Source organism: Papio anubis, chromosome 19, assembly GCF_008728515.1.
Source record: "Papio anubis isolate 15944 chromosome 19, Panubis1.0, whole genome shotgun sequence".
NCBI lineage: Eukaryota > Metazoa > Chordata > Mammalia > Primates > Cercopithecidae > Papio > Papio anubis.
Genome location: NC_044994.1, coordinates 7752097 through 7772746, shown reverse-complemented (window position 1 = coordinate 7772746; position 20650 = coordinate 7752097). Strand labels below are relative to the sequence as shown.

Genomic DNA, 20650 nt, shown 5'->3' with positions numbered 1-20650 from the left:
ATGTCTTACAGGTAAAGATAGGGCTTTGTATGTTTCGCAGGTGTTATTTCATTTAATTCCCTCAATAACTCTATGATGCCACTACTATTATCTCTGCCATGTTAGAGACGAGGAAATAGGAAAGGGAAGGAGAGAGATAGGATGCTAGCAAGAAATTAATCAAGGAAAAGGGGTGTTTATGTTTGCTTTTGTTTCTGAAGGATAAGACAGACTCGAGCATAACCATAACTATGGGGAAAGGAATCACAGAGAAGGAAAGGTTGGGATTATGGAGCCGATGGTGGGTCACAGGGCAGAGTTCTAGAGGAGAGGGGATCAAGGCACACGTGGAGGTAATGCCCTTGAACTGAGGGCTTCTCCTCAGAAATCAGAAGGAAGATGAGCTCATTTATCAATAAACTCCTACAAAATGGGTCAGGAAGTTGAGATAGGTCAACTGTATCACATCAGCTTTTCATCTCAGTGCCCAAGGAAATCAAACTTCTCACTTCCTTCCTCAACTCCCTCCACTCCCTACTGGACTCCCTGCCACAAACAGGACCCCAATTCCCTGCAGCTACCCACAAGCTCGATGAAGGCTTGTGTATTGAATGGGCTGGGGGAGATACTGGACAAGGCAAGGTGGCACACAGATACCAGAACTCCACCTAATTAGGCTTTTTAAATATAATGGTAGCATCTGTAGGGCAACTAAATTCATAATAAGAACTTTTCCCTCAAAACAAATGGTCATATAGCAAAATATTTGTTATTTACAATAGTGATATTCAGACTGGAGCATGCATGCCCCTGGGAGCACACAGCTTCTCTCAAAGGCATATTGCTGGCAATTGGTCTAGTTTTAAGAGACTCAGGGTTTTCAGGCTGGCCACGGTGGTTCACACCTGTAATCCCAGCACTTTGGGAGGCCAAGGCAGGTGGAGTTCGAGACCAGCCTGGCGAACATGGCAAAACCCCGTCTCTACTAAAAAAAAAAAAAAAAACACAAAATTTAGCTGGGCATGGTGGTGTGTGCCTGTAATCCCAGACACTCGTGAGACTGAGGCAGGAGAATCGATTGAACCCGGGGGACGGAGATTGCAGTGAGCCGAGATCGTGCCATTGCACTCCAGTCTGGGCGACAGAGCAAGACTCTGTCTCCAAAAAAAAAAAAGAGAGAGAGACTCAAGTTTTTTTTCTTTTTCTTTTCTCTTTTTTATTTTTATATTTAATTAATTAATTAATTTGGAGATGGAGTCTCGCTCTCACGCCCAGGCTTGAGAGAGCAGTGGCGCCATCTCGGCTCACTGCAACCTCCGCCTCCCAGGTTCAAGCGATTCTCCTGCCTCAGCCTCCCAAGTAGCTGGGATTATGGGCACACACTACCACTTACAGTTAATTTTTGTATTTTTAGTAGACACGGGGTTTCGCCATGTTGGCCAGACTGGCCTCGAACTCCTGACATCAAGTGATCTGCTGGCCTTGGCCCCCAAAAGTGCTGGGATTACAGGAGTGAGCCTCCTCGCCTGGTGGAGACTCAGTTTTTAGAGCCTCAGCTTCTGGATCCTCACACAGCTCTGCCGGAGAAAGTGGCTGCTATCTGCAGGCTTTCTTTTCTCACAAGCCTCTTCCTCCTACTTGGCAATACAAAGGCAAACTGGCCCCATCCCCAGGGCAGACAGTGCACTGTCCCAGGACACAACACCTCTAGTGGGCAGAAAGAAGAGACTGTCTAAGAGATTGGTGCTGACTTTGAGAAAACAATTTTTTTCAATAATTAGAATAACTTCAATGACTGATTAACAAATCCTTAGCCACTAAGGTAAATACATTTTCAGTTTTTCCTTTCAATCAAATTGAAGAAGGAGAAAATGAAGTAACTAATAAATTAATTCAAATTGGAGGCTCTATGCTGTCATATGGTTCTCCTTCCATTTATATCCATCCAGGTTTGTAGGTTTGTACCTCAACGAGTTTATTTGTGCTTATCTCAGACAGTGAGAAAGAGAAAGAAAAAAAGAGAAACAAAGAAGGAGAAGAGACAGGCAAGGAAGGAAGGAAGGAAAGAAGGAAATAAGGAAAGAAGGAAGGAAGGGTTGCTAAATCCTGTTCCATTTTAGCAATATGTAATATTTATCAACAGATACATGAGCTGGTGGGGAAAAATGCTCTGCCTGTATTACGAAGAGATTATTTTCCAATAACACTTTACTTTTTATGTGTAATACTTATTTATCATAGTTTGTAATATGTTTGTGTCGTTTATATCTAAGTGTGTACTACTAATCATTGTAATAATCACTTAACCCAGAAAATATTTTTTTTAAATTGAGAATATTATAGTCAAATAGAATTAAAAATTAAGTTTAAATTTCAATTTATATACTCACTTTGTTGCAGATGGTAACCAATAAAATATTTTCAAGCATAAAAATATTACATTAGGGTAATATTTTGAGAAGGAAGTAGAATGGGAACAGAAGTTTATGTAGGAAAAGAAATGATGCAAAATATCTGTAAAACAAAAGTTTGCTCTTGTACTTGTGAAATGTATGATGATGGGTAGAAAACTGCTATAGTATTTAAAAGATAACATAAAAGTGGTTGGTCATAAAAAGTATAACTGATGCATAATATCTGAAATTACATACTGTATAATCATTTAAATTTAAGATAAAAATTTTAGATGTGAACTTAAAAATGTGCGTGGAGTACGTAGGTTTTCAGTGTTCTTTAGGTGGCGCATAAGTGAAAAGTGAAGACCATTAGTCCTCAAGAGAGTACCATCTCCATCCAATCCCCAAAACTTCCCTTCTCTCTCCACTGTGGTTTCTACCAATTCCTCTGGATGGTGTGGGAAAAAAAAAGTATGAGAGGAAGCAAAGGCTTTGTTGACACATCAAAGAATCCTTTTGAAACACTAAATGTGAAATAAGGATCTCCATTTCCCAGAGGTATATCCACATTTCTAGAGGCCCCACAGGGTACATACAAGCCCTAGTTAAGTGCAACACGTCTGTGGGTGATACTGATTATTTGTCAACATGAGGAGAAACTAAGGAAGTTCCAGTAACTTTCCCCAAGGCATCTTCCTAGCAATAGATATTCAAAACATTCACTGGCTCTGGAATGGAGGAAGCAGGTTAAATATTTTGCTCCTAAGGTCCATAGTTTCAGACCCCTAACCTTCCGAAGTTAGAAGTTGTTACAGGATATGTTTTGTTGTGTGCTAATCACTTCTCACCAGATACTGGAAGAGCCCTCCCGTGGCCCTAATGTGTTCTGAACTCAAGAAATTCTATAAAAAGCTCAAGTTGAATAATCAGGTAAGAAAACCCAAAAGTTTCAATTATTAAAACTTAAGAAACTATTTGAAGATTGATTTAATGCTGGTTATGCAATCTCCCAAGGAACATTTCCATCAATATAATCTTACAAAATTCCTCTTGATTACAATCTGTAGGTTTGATTGGACAATGTTTCCTTCAACAGGACTGCCTAGCATTTTAGAACAATTTTCAGTCATCTAAACAGGAGCACTCAAAATTAGTCCTTCAGATACAGAGGTAATCTAAAGGAAGAAATAACAAAACAAAACAATAACAATAAACTCCCTTTTGGTAAACAGAACATTTTTAGTTAGATGGCTGCATCTTAAAGAGGTGGTCAGCTGGCTCCAGTATATTTTAGCAAGTATTGGTATTTATTATACAAAGTTAATCCAATGCTTAATACCGACCACTTACGTTTTAATTTGGAATTACTGTCGCTGCTGTGTACATGACTAAAACAGTAATTAAGAGTCAGCAGGGCTCATAAATAATTAGATTAAAATGTTGCTGAGGTGTAATATATAAAGTAGTCCCCCTAATTAGAGATACCCCCATTGTGAATGAGCAGCCACATGAGTGATCACCTCAGGTATGAGAGAGGGATGAGAGGAAGGATGAGAAAGGTGCAAATTCATGGCCTCCTTAAGGCCAAATGCCTTTTACTGCACTGTTGGTAACATGCTGGTGATGACCTAGAGGCATGAATCTCTTACATGGAAAACGTCTCTTTTTCTATGCCCCTTTGCTAAGGGCAGACAGCTTTCTACAGCTACTTCTCCATGCCTTTAGGTGGGGAGTGGTTTTTCTGGCATTCCTAATTGGAATTCATAATATATTTTTCCATGGCAACATCGCATAAAGTATAGGTGTAATTAGTTTGTATTTTAATAGTAAACTTCAGCTTTGCAGAACGCTCGGATTTTTGTTACTCTAGCTGGATGAACTTTGCTTGGAGCTGAATGCATACTCCTTTCAAATGCGTAGTCAATGCTATTTTCTTTTAAATGTTAGCAATTTATGTATCAAGTTTTCTAAAATGCACAATTGTGAGTTTTTTTAAAAAGCACAATTTTGTCGGCTGTGGGATGGTTATTGTAATTCTTACAAGGAGATATAACACAGTGACGCTCTCAGGAAGTCTACAGGTAAGCAGCACTGCCTACCTTATTGGAAAAGGTGATAGACAACTGTGCTTTGATTTGTCTGCCTTCTCTGTCCTATCCTGCCTTCAGGCTGTCAGCAATCACATCTTGATTTTTTCTGCAGGCCTCCTTTTACCATCCTTCGTCACTCTTCAAATCCAATCGGTAAGTTTTAAAATTATATTTAGAATGAGAATACATGGTCTGTGGCTTCATCTAACTGTCCCTCTGAGTAAGAAGGACATGTTGTAATACAAGGACTTTATAACATCTATTTTGGCTGTTCGGTAGCATTTTCTTACTGCCTGGAATATGGCATTTTGGACAAGAGAATCAAGTTATACTGAAGAGGAAAGGTGCTGCTTTTCATTACTTAAAGGGAATTACGAGTTAACTAGGCTTGCAATCGCTGTCTTGGGTACTATACTACCATTTATAATATTTTTAATATAAAAATCATGTTTAAATTTCTAAATAACTGGCTCACCAGCTTCTAGAATACAGCCCATTCTTTTTCTTTTACTTTTATTTTACTTATTTTTTTTATTATACTTTAAGTTCTAGGGTACATGTGCACAAAGTGCAGGTTTGTTATATATGTATACATGTGCCATGTTGGTGTGCTGCACCCATTAACTGGTCATTTACATTAGGTATATCTCCTAATGCTATCCCTTCCCCCTCCCCATTCTTATGTTGGGAACTTCCTTTACTCACACAGGTTTTATTTCTCTGCTGTTGCCTGGCAACAGAGATGTGGCAAGAGATGTCAGAGGTTAAGGAGCAGACTAAAGTCATTATGGAAAGCAAGCTCTTATCAGCATTTTCCATCTAACTTTGTAATCTTTGAAATAAAATAGTTTTCATTGTATTAAATGTCTGTAATTTTTTTCTTATCAAATGCCAAGTATGTAGAGACATTTTTTTCTTTCTGAATATAAGTCCACTACACATGGAGAATTCTAATTATGTGTATTGCTTTGAAATTTTGAAATGGGCTTCTCTATTACACTAGCATATTTTGAAGGTTAAAGTGAAAAACTGGCATTCTGAAGCCATGTACTATGCCAGAAGTAGTTGTGAACACATTTGAAAGCATTCCAAGAAGTATCAGAAACAAATATTGGCTCTAAATAATATCCTCACTTTGAACCATTAGTTAATGTTGAATTAAATTCTATTTTCAAATACATCGGCCTGCCTATTAGAAAATTATTCTTTAGAGAAAGGAACCCAAAATATTCTATAGGTTCTCTTGTCTCTATTTTGAAATGGGAAGGAATGTGACCAAGATTTAAGCATCATCTCTAGAGTTTATTTTTTTCAGCTATTCTGTACCAAATGCGAGGTTCCTAAGGATTTGTTGCTCATGGGTGATTAATTGCACTCAGCATGACACAGTTTAAGATTTCTCCAGTGGGGATAGCACAATAGGCTTTCATGGCATTTCATTTCTAGGCAATGGGATGGTTTAATGAGTCCTAGCCCAAATTTGAAACGTTTACAAATAACTGCTCTAAAGGTTAAGTGACCTGAGTTAGAATCGTATCCCACATTGGTTTAAAGTGGATCCAGAGTTATTTTTGGAGAAAGATTTTTATCCCTGCTGGTTGATCCTCCTTCATTTCATCTCTGAGAGAAACCACAGCGGCTATCCATTTAGGAATGTGTCCTTAAATTTCATCAGGGCAAAATAACTCCACCCTGCCTCCATTCCCAAATATGTTGGCAACACTGCACTCCAAGTTTCAGTCAGAGACTATAAGCCAAGACTCCGGGTTGGATAATTCTTATCAAAAGCCCAGTTGGGAAAAATATATCCATGAAAGTAATTGCCTGAAGGATATAAGGACTGCCTGTTCCTCACAATTTCCTGCATTTCACTCTCAGTAGGCTTGTGTACTTGGGATCATTGGCCCTTTCAGAACTGCTTGTCCTCACTTAGGTTTGTGTACTACATAAATAACCATATATCGATGATGTCAGAGTCAGACGACAGTCTCACCAGTAGGCTCGGGAGTCTCCCACTCTACATCTGAAAAGGATGCTGTCTAAGTTACTGAGTTTTACATTACTGGTTAAGAAGATCCATGGAAGAAACTTGTCTTAGGTTTTAGTATTAGGAAAACTTGGGGTTTTATCTTACGGATATTTTGTATCTTTACATTCACGTTTTCCTCTTCACTTTCACTGCTAGGAATCTAAGAGCCAAATTCCCAACCCACCTTTGTCAACTGTAAAAGACATTAAAATATACATTTATCCTACTTATTTTTCCTTGGCTTTGATTTTGCTTCCCATATCTTCTTTGCATCCTGACATCATCAACTATTTATGCTACTGGAATAATTGGGATGCCTACCTAGAGTGCCTTTGTTTTAGAATAAAGTGGGATGTGAATTTAAACAACTAACAACAAACAAAACAGTCACATGGAAGAGAGAGAAGTTCATTTTCTTATTTGAACTTCTAAGTTTGTTTCTGTTTTTGTTGTTGTTTTGGTTTTGGTTTTGTTTTTTAGAGACAGGGTCTCACTCTGTTGCCCAGGCTGCAGTGCAACAGTGTGATCATGGCTCACTGCAGCCTTGAACTCCTGGCTCAAGCAATTCTCCTGCCTCAGTATCCCAAGTAGCTGGGAATACAGACCACCACACTCGGGTAATTTTTTAATTTGTTGTAAAGACAGGGTCTTGCTATGTTGCCCAGGCTCATCTCAAACTCCTGGCCTCAAGCAATACCCCCACCTTGGCCTCTCAAAGTGCTGGGATTACAGGCATGAGCCACTGTATCTGTCAGCTCTTCTGTTTTGTGAAGCCAGGTGGAAAGAAGGACACCCATGCCCTCTCCCCACTTCTTGCTGCTGTGAGAGCCCTGGCATTTAGAGAGATGCTGAGAGCTGGGCATAAAAGGAGTAAGGGGGAGCCAGGAGGGCACAGAAGACGGAAATAAAGGATGTCTCACTCTTTGGCAGCAAGGAAGAAAGTAAGATTCTATGGTCACGTCTAAGGAAAGTCAAAAAAGTTATAGTCAGGAACTTCTTGCATTAAATGCAAGGGTGACATTTAAAATCCTGACACATCCAATTTGTATAACATAAGAATGTCATCTCCAGAATGCATATTTATGAAGCAGTTTTCTTCATATAACTACAATACTACTGCATCACCACTTGGCCCACACACATATGCAATTCAAAGTCATCCCAAACCTGTTACTATATTTTCTACCCACACACGTAAGAGAACAGCTTCATTAGAAAATAAAACACATGAGGAATTTTTAAAAATTGCCTTGGCTAAGTAAAATGGTAATATTGCCAATCAAAAGCAATCATACACCTCCAATAAATAGGACTTGAATAAGTTAGTAGCTATACAGAGGAAATGTCACTATAAATATGGACTCTTAGAAGCCACTATGGCTAGAGATAGGGTATGGATACCCCTAGGTAGCTGACATTTACTCATATATGTAGATCATCAGTGAGGAAGAGGTTTTATGTTAGAATGTTTGGAAGTCTAGGTACACACATGAGTTCATTGGGTTGGTTCGAAGACTAGAAGGCACCTCAGCACTTCCGCACACACCATTTCATATGTTCCTTTCCTACATCTATACCCATCAGGACCCTCGTCCCATGTAGAAAACAAACCTCTAGAGATTTTTTATTATAAATATTACTATAGTCACATTATGCTTACACACAAATAAGAAAAAATTAGCTACTTATGTTTTCTAAAAGTCAAAAAGTCAAGACTAGGTTAGAGAGCTCAGGTGAAGAATTACCTAATTTCAATCAGCAGTTGTGAATTCAGGTACTTTAAAAAATTTACCTAATACATATACATTTTTTTTTTTTTTTTGAGATGGAATCTGGCTCTGTTGCCCAGGCTGGAGCGCAATGGCGCGATCTCGGCTCACTGCAACCTCCGTGTCCTGGGTTCAAGCGATTCTCCTGCGTCAGCCTCCTGAGCAGCATGGACTACAGACGCGTGCCACCTTTTAATAACAATAATATTTTCATGTTAAGATTATCTCTTAACAGTGTGTCCTTCACAACTAATACGAAGTCAAAATTCCATCTCTATTCTGTTTCTCTAATTATATGATTTACTTTAATTCTCTAGTGATTACACTACAGATGTACCATGGATATGAACTTTATATTAGAGTCAGAGTTTTTTCTTGTTTAGAAATGGGGTCTTGCAACATTGCCCAGACTGGCCTTGAACTCCTGGACTCAAATGATCCTCCAACCTCAGCCTCTAGAGTAAATGAGACTATCAGCACATGCTATCTGAGCCTGGCTAGAATCAGTTTTATTTTTTTCTATTTTTTTTCAACCTTATTAGACTTACTTCAACCTGATTTTATTATTTATTTATTTATTTATTTATTATTTTTCTATTTTAGTAGAATCAGTTTTTAAAAAATGTAATCTTCCTAATTTGATTCCCTCTGTCATCTCAGAGTCCATATATCCAGAACTTAGAATGTTTCCCCTCCTCATCCTAAACACTGTGGTTCATGCTGCACTCCTGCTTTCCTTCTTGGAGTCTGAAATTTTGATACATACCAGTCAGAGGCTCTGCCTACGTGACCTGCTCCCAGTGAAAGTCCTGGGCCCTGAGTCTCTAATGAGCTTCCCAACATATCACGTGTTATCAGTTTGTTGCTGGAGAATTAAGCATATCCCTTATGACTATTCTGGGAGAGGACCTTGGCAGCTTGTGCCTGGTTTCCCCAAGACTTTGCCCGTGTGCACCTATTCCCTTAGCTTTGCATCATTTCCCTGTAATAGAACTTGGCTGTGAGTATGACCCTATGCTGAGTCCTATAAGAGCTCTCTAAGCCAATCAGCAAACCTGGGATCCTGACACAGCTCGTCAGCTATTACATCATTTCTAGCCTCTTCTGCCTAACTTGAGGAGCCCTTCATCACTGCCTGTACCATCACTTCTGTAAGCTTTTACCGCTGGATATGAGCATGTGCCCACTACTAGGGTTACATCATGGTTTATGAAGTAAGGAATGGCAGTTCTTGGGAGGGTGGTTCTCAGCCATGAAAACTGGTTTCTTCTGTTCTTAGTTCTCTGTTTGTTCTGTCACTTGCTGTTTAACTGTGAGTAATTCGCAATCTTTCTCGGTCTTAATAGCCTTACCTATAAAATATCCTCAATATCTGATATAGCTTGGATGTGTGTGCCCTCCAGATCTCAGGTTGAAATGTGATCACCAGTGTTGGAGGTGGGGCCTAGTGGGAGGTGTTTGGGTCATGAGGGTGGATCCCTCATGAATGGCTTGGTACTGTCCTCATGGTAATGAGTTCTCCCCCCATTTGTTACCATGAGATCTGATTGTTAAAAAGAGCTGGTACTTCCTTTCTTTTTCTCTTGCTCCTTCTCTTGCCATGTGACACCCTCCACCCTCTTCGACTTCCTCCATCATTGTAAGCTTCCTGAGGCCTCACCAGAAGAAAATACATCTAGTCGGCCCGGCGCTGTGGCTCATGCCTATAATCCCAGCACTTTGCGAGGCGGAGGTGGGTGGATGACCTGAGGTCAGGAGTTTGAGACCAGCCTGGCCAACATGGTGAAACCCTGTCTCTACTAAAAATATAAAAACTAGCTGGGCGTGGTGGTGGGTACCTGTAATTCCAGCTACGTGGGAGGCTGAGCCAGGAGAATTGCTTGAACCTAGGAGACGGAGGTTGCAGTGAGCTGACACGGTACCACTGCACTCCAGCCTCGGTGACAGAGTGAGACTCCATCTCAAAAAAAAAAAAGCATCTAATACAGCCTGCAGAGCTGTGAGTCAAATAAGCCTCTCTTCTTTATAAATTATCCAGCCTCCGGTATTCCTTTATTGCAGCACAAAACAAACTAAACAATATCTTTACACTTAAGTTCTGAATAAGACTACAAATATGAATAACATCCATATGTATAATTTTGATTTTCAGTAATTTCTTACCAGCTTGCTACTAAAAGGCATATTCTATCAAAGTTTATTGTAAAGTCAAACAGCTCTGTTAAGGGAGGCTCGTCTTACCTGTAACTTCCATTATAGAAAGTAATTTTTCTATAGTTTTGTAAAAGTTTCTAGAATTATTGAAAAATTAGACATTTAAAGGAAAATTAGACACTTAAAGAAAATATAATACGCTACAAAATAGGAATAATACTCAAAATATCTTACCACAAGTTACTTTTCCCAAAGAGTAGGATTGTTTTTGAAAGCTAATGTCAGAAAAAATAAATAAATAAAAGATATCAGCCACTTAGTAGTTGGCAGGAAAGGAGTTGGGTTCCTGTCCAGACATTGACCCTCGTCCCTCAGGATGAGGCAGGTGACGCGGATAAGAAACATTCCCTTCTGAAACATTAAGAACCCCCTTAGCTAAATACATATCAAGATCAAAAGACTTCAACAAAAGAGCCTAATGAAATACCTCTCTGAGTTTACTACTGCTTATGTTTACAAACCTTGCTAATTAGGCACTTCTAATACCACTTATTGTTGAAATACATTTTCCCAAGGATCAAGAGAGGACAGACAAACCCACTGAGGGACCCACATGTAAGACTCTGAAGCCTTAAACAGTTCCTGAGCTGGCCTTTTGGGCACCCCATGCCTCTGAGGTTTAGGTAATATCCATGTTTCAATGAAGTTGGGTGGCCATTTGTTTTTACAATTACTTACAAAATAAACTTAAATTATATTTCACTACACTTCCGTGTAATTGTTGGCACAAAGGGAAGTGAATTACAACTTGTGGATTGCAAAGCCTAAGCATAAGTACACAGCATTCTTGTCTTTGGAGAGCATTCAAACTTTTAACCACCTCCTAAATTGAAGTCGCCATCACAACTGAAAGCTGTTTCCAAACTCCCCAAGTGAGTGTCCCCAGAGTAAAGCCTTTCTGAGGAATTGGTCAGGCTGGCATGTACTAAGTAAGAAGGACAAAGGGAAAGGTGAGATACACTGTAGCTAGACTTCATCCATTTTCATTTCTGGATTTTTCTACTAAAAACCGAAAAGCAGAGCTTTCAAATCAGAGAAAGACTAGAGAACAATTAGCATAGCAAAGCCATGAATAACAAACATTTTAAGAGGCTTCACGCACTAAAGAAGAATTCCACATTTCCCTCGTTGAATTTACATGTGGATTTTGTTTAAATATGTATCCAATGCAGAGTTATAATCACTAACAATGGCCACTTCTCACAAGCATACATTAATGTTAGCAATCCAAAAATTTTACCTCCAAATCCTAGGAGAGACTTTGAGCACAGATAGAGACAGATGAAAGATGGCATGCTGCAGTGCAGCAATTTCAAAGTTACTGTAGCATTGACTCTCCGGCTTCTATTCCTCCAGGAATATCCTCCGTGAAACACAGAAAGATCCCAGAAAGGTAAAAGCAATTGCTTTCTATCACATCCAGAGTCTGTCCTTAAATTCAACCCTCCAAAAATCAAGCTGGGGCAGGAAGCAATAACTGCACAGTATTTTATGGTGTCCTTCAGATTCTTCTTCTAATATTTTCCCTGGGTTCCCAGTGTAGCTTCTCCGCATGACTGTGCAGCACTCTCCAAAATGCTGTGGAAGTAGATCCCAGCAGCAGAGAAACAGAAAACCTAAAGTGTCATGGGGCCACCTATGACCACTAGCTTCTGAGCATCATCATTCGGCTTGATATTGAATTTTCAGTTTAGTTATGTACATATTATTATCCTTATCTTTCACAATTGTCATATTAATACACGCTTCAAACATCTACAGATAGGGCTACTGAGATCAACAGAATAATTATACTGTTTTTTCCTTTTAATTTTGCTAAGGACCGCATTAAAATTCTTCCCTTCTACTTTCTTTCCCCATCTTTCCTTCAAAGGAGTCTGAGCTCAGTTAACTTGCTTTATTCTCTGAAGTTCAACAATACTAGTAGGACTACACTGGCCACACCAATAAGCTGTACTCTCTACTAAGCAAACAGGGTCAATTCCAACCAAGCCAGTCCACTGATAGGAGGCTCCAGGGTTGCGGGAGCAGGGGTGGGGTGGGCAGGGCCCAGAGAGAGCAAAAAACAACATTTTTTGGTTGTCTATTATGCTGTATGCCAGCACTTACAGTTCCATTTGTAAACATTAATTTAATCCTAAGTCAACTCAGTGAGCATTGTATTATCCATATCCCCATTTTTACAGATACAAAAATTATCTCGAAATGATCAAGAAATTTGCCCCACATCTCCTATGAACCAATAAGAAGATGACAATCTTATAGAAAAATGATCAAAGGATAAGAATAGACATTTCATGGCAGGGAAAGCACATCATGCCCGTAAGCATGAGAAGTGGTGGTCAGCACCATCAGTAGTCAGAGCAATGTAAATTAAACCCCAGTGAGGGATGACATCATGCAATGAAGAGCCTCTATTTTATACCCATTCACTTAGCAAAACATGAAAAAGTCTCACAATTCCAGGTGCTGGAAGGAATGTGAATCCACATTCTAATGAGAGTGAAAAAGTGGGCAACCGCTTTGGAAAACAATTTGGTACTGTCTCCCGATGTTGAACATTCATGCACCCTACAAGCCAGCAATTCTATTCCCACCCAAGAGAAACTCTGGCACATGTGCATAGGAGTTACAGTTACCTTCAACGGTGCTGAAACAGCTCCCTCCGCAACAGCAAAATCATGAAGACACCCACATACCCATCAAGAAGACATTGTAAAAATACACTACAGTACATTTTACACACTGGAATATTAAACAATAGAACAAAACAAATGTTACTATAGCATATCACAATGTAGATGAAACTTCACAATAAAAAATCTCAAAGGATTATATACAAGATGTCCTTTTTAAAAACTTAAAAACAGTTAAAATTTAAAATTTTCTTTTCCGAGTGTAGTAAGATTGCATGAACAGGAAAGTAAAGACATAACAAACATGAAATTCAGGATGCTATCTCTGTTAGGTGGAGAGAGAGGATAAGACAAGGAAACTGCCAAATGGTGAGATGAAGGTGAGATGAAGGTGAGATGAAGGTTATCATCGAAATCCTAATGGTTGTTTTGGCAGGTGGTTCATAGGTGCTTCTTATTTAAGATGTCTAATTAATAAGTAAAGAGGAAACACCGATGAGTACGTATCATTAACCATAGATTATTAGTAATCTAGTTTTGTACCTCTGAGGTCCTATAAACACCCAAAGGACCGAGATAAAAACAACAAATAAACATAAATTAGGCCCAAGTCATCCCGTGATGCTTCAGGAGCTCAAATTCAGGCCTGCCAGGCTCCAAAGCCCAAGCTCTTCCTTTCTGAACTAGAGATCCAAAGCCAGTACAAGTTACTCCCATTCACTCATGATGATGAGTGACCTTGTCTATGGGTCATAGCCAGAGCTGATCAACTTATTTTTTCCAGAAGTGTAGAAAGACAAGAAAGATGTTACCAGTCTGACCGAGACTTCTGGGCAACAGAAAGTCTGAGCTAAGGCTAGAATCCTGGACCTACCACATACTGTAACCAATGACTCTAGAGGAGAATGTTTCACTGTCTTAGCCTCTATTACCTTACAATGTGAGGATTAGAGATGACGACGAAGATGATGATCATGAAGACTCACACTTTTGGTTGCTAATAAGCCAGAGTTTTAAAATATTCAACATTTTAAAATATGACCCTCAGTGCAACCTATAAGGCATTAATTACTATTAGTCCCAATTTGAGTGTAAGATGATTGAGATAAAAAGAGCTTAAGAAATTTCCACAAGGTCATACAATTATGATGAAAGATGGCTGGCTCTCTGCTGGCTCCATTGCCCATGCTCTAAACCTCTAAGATAAGTACACACATATGTATAGAAACAGACACTCATTTATGGATAAATACATATGAATACATATACTTTCACATATAGATACACAAAAATGGGTTAGATACCCTCACACCCACCTATGTATAGACACATGTATAGATACACTTATACATACAGATATACACTCAAACACATAGACACACCCCCATACAAACATATATAGACAAACATGTATAGATACATACTCATACACACATGTATAGGTACATATGCATAGACACGCGTGCACATGTGTATACACAGATATATAGATACATATACATACATGTGTATAGACACATGTATAGATGCACTCACACAAACAGATACAAACTCATATTCACATATAGGCACACATGTATGTATACATATTCACATGCAAATATGTATATATATACACATATATAGATATGTATATGTATATATGCACGCACACACATATATAATATATCCATTAGTATCAACACATATTCATACATATATATATAGATACATGCTCATGCAGACATATGTATAGACACACATATGCATAAATGCCCACACTTATGCATGTATATGCACAAATACACACAAAATGCTGCCTAGGTTTTCCAGCATTGCTCAAGAGATTCATGAACTGTTGTTAAAACTTCCTGCTTCGTCTCCCTCCAGCACATATCACATAGAGTAGTCCACGCAAGAAGCAACTCGCCTAAAAATAAATGTAAGCCCCTTGCAGAACCTGGTCTCGTAACGTACATTCTGGGGCTGCTACTCATACCAGAATTTGTGTTTGCAGCATATCCTTCTTAGCATGGCCTGTCCCCCCATATCAGTGGCCAGAGCAGCCTCTTATTGTACCTCAGTTTCTGCCTCTCTGGAGAGTAAGTGACTCTCTGAGGCTCTGTGATTGGCCACACAACGTGAATTTGGAGGAAGCTGAACAGCCAATACTTGAAATCAGATTTTTCTAAGTTTCAAAACATCCATCAAGTCTTTGTGTTGTGACACAACCAAATGAAGAAAAATGTAGCATTATTTACATAAACATGTAGTGGATGAAGTCTAAAATGTAGCCAGTGTTTAATGAATGATAGCAATATAATTAAGAAAAATAATAAGAGTATTATTATTACTTTTGGACAATCTTGTTTTGCTAAATTTAGCTTTCCATCTTATTTTTGAGCTTTTTAGTTTGGAGTGTTTAGTCTTATAGTGTCTAATATAAGGTACCCCAGTGAGTTTAATTTCAGTTACAAAAACAGTCTCTTAAACTAAATTTTAAGACACTAGGGACTCTAGAGAATAACGTGAAGGTAAATAGGTTATCATTTTCAATATTTCTGTTGATGTAAGTAAGTAGGATGGGTAAGAGTTAGAAATAAAATAAAGAAATGCAAAACAAACAAACTCAAACCTCTCTAAACCCTTAATATCCCAACATGTAAGAACCAAATACAGTTACTCCAAGGGGAAAAGGTGAACGTAAGCCTTCTCCAACAGCTACACCCACTCCACAGTTTAGTTCTGTCTTATTCCATCAAACATAGTTTAGTTACACAGAAATGTAACTTTTTAATGATTAAGGCCAGGCATGGTGGTTCACACTTGTAATCCCAACACTTTAGGAGACTGAGGTGGGTGGATTGCTTGAGCCCAGGAATTCAAGACCAACATGGGCAACGTAGCGAGACTCTATCTCTACAAAAAGATGAAAAAATTAGCTCAGTGTGGTGGCATGCACTGTAGTCCCAGTTACTTGGGAGGCTGAGGCAGGAGGATGGCTTGAGCCCAGGAGTTTGAGGCTGCAGTGAGCTACGACTGTACCACTGAACTCTAGCCTGGGTATCAGAGGGAGACGCTGTCTTAAAAACAAACAAACAAACAAAAATTAAGATGTTGTGGTTTCACACAAAAGGATGAAAAGGAACATAAATAAAGGTTTGGGATGTTCCGTTTTACATCGAACTAGAAACATTTGTTTTGTGGTATCTTAGTAGAAAGCCCCAGTAGATTTAGAATTCAAAGACCACAGAGGCTTTTTCTCACACTGAATCCCAAGGCAGTGGGGCTCCATGGTCACTGCGTGTAGCTGGTACATCTTGGGAAATGCAGTGAGGAGGCTGTAATGTGACACGGGACTAGAAAGCTGCCCAAAACAGGAGAGGAGAAGCCAACAGAGCAGCTGGGCCTGCTTCACACAATCCTCATCTTATAAAGAGGAGAAAACAGGTAAAGGAAAGAAGATGGGGTGGGCGGCAGGCGGGGGGAAATAAGAACTTGGCAGCTGCCTCAAGGCTGCTTAGAGATCTGTGATTTAAATATATATCTCCACAGAGAATTGAACCACATCTGGAGCCTACAATTTAATTTCTCCCAACGTTAAACAGATGTTTACTTTTTAAACGCTAAACAGTATATGTTTAAGGATATTCTAAAACTAATGTTTTCTAAATATTACAAATGAAACTTGGTATTTTTTACAAGGTCCATGATGATTTTAACACAGAGAACACGAGTGCTAGAAAGGACTCATGCAATGAGCTACTCTAGCCCCCACTTTGGAAAGGAAGAAACTGAGTCCCAGATGGCTAAGTGACTTATCGATCCTACACAAATTGTTTATGACTGAGCTAGAAGTAGAATCTAAGTGGTCATTTTCACTGTAAATATTTTAACCTCTCATAAAAATTTAAATAGCCCATGGAATGACAGGGGCTGTCATAGAGTGTCAGTGCAAAGTTACGATGCTGGAGTGTCAGCAGAGGCAGTGAGGAATGCCGGGAGTGGGGGCGGCCACTTCCAGGAGCCACGGCAGACATCACATCACAGCAGGTGCTGGGGAACCAACTACCATAGGGTAACTGAAGGGACCCTGTGGATGAAGCGGGCCTCATCATTGTGGGGGAAAAGTTGGCAAAGCTAGGTGGGAGAACCTTGGAAAGATTCTGAAATTTCTGAGATGCAGGGGAAGAGATGAGTCAGGAAAATAATATGCTGTGACTATTTTTACTACACTATTTTAACTGTCAGGTAGGGTGGTTGAGACAGTCAGACAATTGTCATAGGACACAATAACTGCCCCTACCGCCTGCCAGATACTAGGCAAGGTACTCAACAGATGGTAGTTTTCAAAACTTCACAATGGCCTCGTGAAATAGGCATTCCGCTACTCACTGCATAAAGGAAGTCTGGAGAAGTTCAGTGACCCCATGGCTGACTCCTACTTTTAATCCATGTCTACCTGATTCAAGAGCTCTTCCCTGTCCAGAAAACCCACAGCCCCAGTCATGACCCTTTAGCCAGAACCACAGTCTCTACAAGTCATTAAGAGTAGCACGATTCAAAATCAACAGGCTTTGATTGTTTTCCTTCCTTTTTGTTTTCAGAACATCATCTGGATTCAACTGACCACAAGGGGAAAAGTTTACTTCCAGAAAATTATGCCAGGAGCAACTTCTTATTTCCTCATTTCTAGCATGTACTTTTCTGCAAATACGTCAACATGTCTGAAATCAGGATGTGAAAATGATTCATACATTTAATGCAATAGTCTTTTTCCCCTTAAATGCTGTTATTAAATTGATGGGGTAATCATATAGCATCTTAAAATTGAAGAGCTATATTATTTTTTTTTCAGATGATAAATGCCTTCAAAACTTTCAAGTTAACCATTTTAAGGGTCTAGAAAATAATTCTTTTTTTTTTTTTTTTTTTGAGATGGAGTTTCACTCTTGTTGCCCAGGCTGGAGTGCAATGGTGTGATCTCGGCTCACCACAACCTCCGCCTCCCAGGTTCAAGTGATTCTCCTGCCTCAGCCTCCCAAGTAGCTGAGATTACAGGCATGCACCAGCACACCAAGCTAATTTTTTATTTTGGTAGAGACAGGGTTTCTCCATGTTGGTCAGGCTGGTCTCAAACTCTCAACCTCAGGTGATCCACCCGCCTTGGCCTCCCAAAGTGCTGGGATTACAGGCGTGAGCCACCGCGCCTGGCCTAGAAAATAATTCTTAAATGCTTCTCCAACATGTTTCTGACCTGGGCTCCATCTTTGATGTATCGGTTCTCCACCCATAATGCCACTGGAAATAAGAGCACAGCCGAGACAGCCAATAGCTGGGTCCTTTACTTCTCAGATTAAATCCCTAAGGATCAGCTAGGGTCTATGCCACAGATCCAACATTCCTTGCATGGATTTGCTACAGTAGAACATAACCCATTTGAAGCAAGTGTAATCTGAAAACATTCAATATGTGGTGAAAGTCATATTTTGTTGTTTTCATGGTTTCAGTTTAACATTAGCAGATCATCTAGTTTTTATTAATGAGACAGTAAACTTTAACATAAATGGATGGGTCATTTCATAGTTTTATAAAGGTACTTAAATTTTCCCAACCTTTTCCTCATCTGTAATGTGAAATTAGTAGTACCTACAGTATATAGGTGCTCTAAAGTTTGTTACCCATTGAAAAAAATTGTCCCCAAATTCTTTGTAGAATAAAATGAGGTATGAAGAAAAGAATAAACAAAAAGATAAAAGGATTGTGCCACATAATAGATGTTCAATAAATGTTAGTTACCTTCTCTGAGTAAAATTGATGCTTCTTTTTATTGCAAAGGGAAGGATTTTACCACTGTCATCAACAAATACATGAAAATAACTTAACAACCATCAATGGTGAGACATCCCAAAGTATCAAATTATTTCATCTGATTCAAAGTGAAAATCTGCATTAAATTAAAACCAAAGGCATACAGCTTCAAAGAGAAGACTGTCTTGAATAAAAAAAATGAATATACAGCATGAGACGATGACTCAGAAAATTGGATTGCAGGACTGTGTGACTCTTACTGTCTCAGTCAATGGTTGCCTTGTGTAGAGGAGGTACAGTTTCCCAAAAATTAACATAATGATCTTTTTAATCCCTTCAGGAATTGTCTCATACTTTTCAAGAAAGAAGACTCAGAAACTGAAATTTAAAAGAAAAAGGAAAATAAACATGCCTAGGTTCTGTAGTTAAATTTCAGCTTTTGCTCTCTTTCAGTTCTTCCAATTTTGCTGATTGGAGTCTCTGTTTCTAAGCTACAAGAAGTGGATGTTGAGTTTTAACTGTGCTAAAACAATTGTCAATGTGTAATCGTGTCTCTACTTGTTACTGCTACTCGAATAAGACATAAGGATCTTAAGATCTTAAATATTTATTTTGTTGTTGTTGTTGTTGTTGTTTGTTTTTGAGTGACCCATGCAGGAGTGCCATAGTGCAATCTGGGCTCACTAGAAACTCTGACTCCCGGGTTCAAGCAATTCTCCTGTCCCAGACTCCGGAGTAGCTGAGACTACAGGCATGCACCATCATGCCTGGCTAATTTTTGTATTTTTAGTAGAGACGGGGTTTTGCCATGTTGGCCACGCTGGCCAACAAGGAATTTAAAACAAGCAACGCAAGTCCAGATCTATTTAAAAGATTCTATTGAATACTGCTCTTTTGAACATGTTAACCAAGAGATTTCCTCAAAGAGAACCTAAAAATTCTATTATGCTTATTTTTCGCCATTAGGTCCCCAGATCTATCTCCCACCTTTCTTTGCTGGGCACTGTGCTAGGGAGTTAGGAGGATGGTCCACTTCATGAACTGCATCACTCAGGCTCTCTGACCCTCTGGTGTGGGTTGGCTTTGGCCAATGGGAGACACTCTGAAGATTAAAGAACCAGGCTGAGAAGCTGGGGTATTTCCCCCAGGCTTCCTCACTGCTTGGGTGTCATGTTTCTGCCAGTGGCCTCATCCCTCTGCAAGGGCAGCTCTTGTTAAATGGCTTTCTAGGAAGTCAGCTCTTAGTGGGCTCAGATAAGACTATTACCTCCCCTTACCATTTCAGCCCTAGGGGCAGTAACAATTTCCCACCATTGCTAGTCCCTGGGGCTCAACACCAATGTCAGTTTCTTTTTTCATACCCCTCTATAAAATTCCCTGCATTCCATTCTCCAAAACTCACAGCTAAATGTGCCCCCTGCTTCCTATGATGTGATGGTCCTAATTGATACATCTAGAAATTAAGCCAATAGATAGTAAAATTTGTTCCTTACTTCAATAATTCAGTTACAGCAAAATTCTATATTTTGGCATATGCCAGACTTTTTAAAAGGGCATTTATTTGACCAAGCCACACTAGACAGTAGACAAGAGAAACTGAAAGATTCAAGAGGCAGATGTTATTAGTAAATAGTTTAAATGATTTCTTTTAAAGCAATGTATTACACTGTGATTTTCTTTTTCTTTTCTTTTCTTTTTTGTTTTTTGAAATAGGGTCTTGCTCTGTCATGCAGGCTGGAGTGTAGTG

The 20650-nt window shown here is 39.2% G+C and overlaps 1 protein-coding gene and 1 long non-coding RNA gene across 2 annotated transcripts in view; one reads left to right on the top strand and one right to left on the bottom strand.

Annotated features, from left to right (window-relative positions):
* The window catches only part of LOC110741779, a 28690-nt gene extending 23228 nt beyond the window's left edge, over positions 1 to 5462 (top strand). The window contains exons 3-5 of the long non-coding RNA XR_002518627.2: positions 3227 to 3305; positions 4578 to 4618; positions 5175 to 5462. This is a non-coding gene — a long non-coding RNA (uncharacterized LOC110741779). The remainder of the gene's footprint in view (positions 1 to 3226; positions 3306 to 4577; positions 4619 to 5174) is intronic.
* The window catches only part of EPB41L3 (erythrocyte membrane protein band 4.1 like 3), a 236963-nt gene that overhangs the window by 173177 nt on the left and 43136 nt on the right, over positions 1 to 20650 (bottom strand). The window lies entirely within an intron of this gene.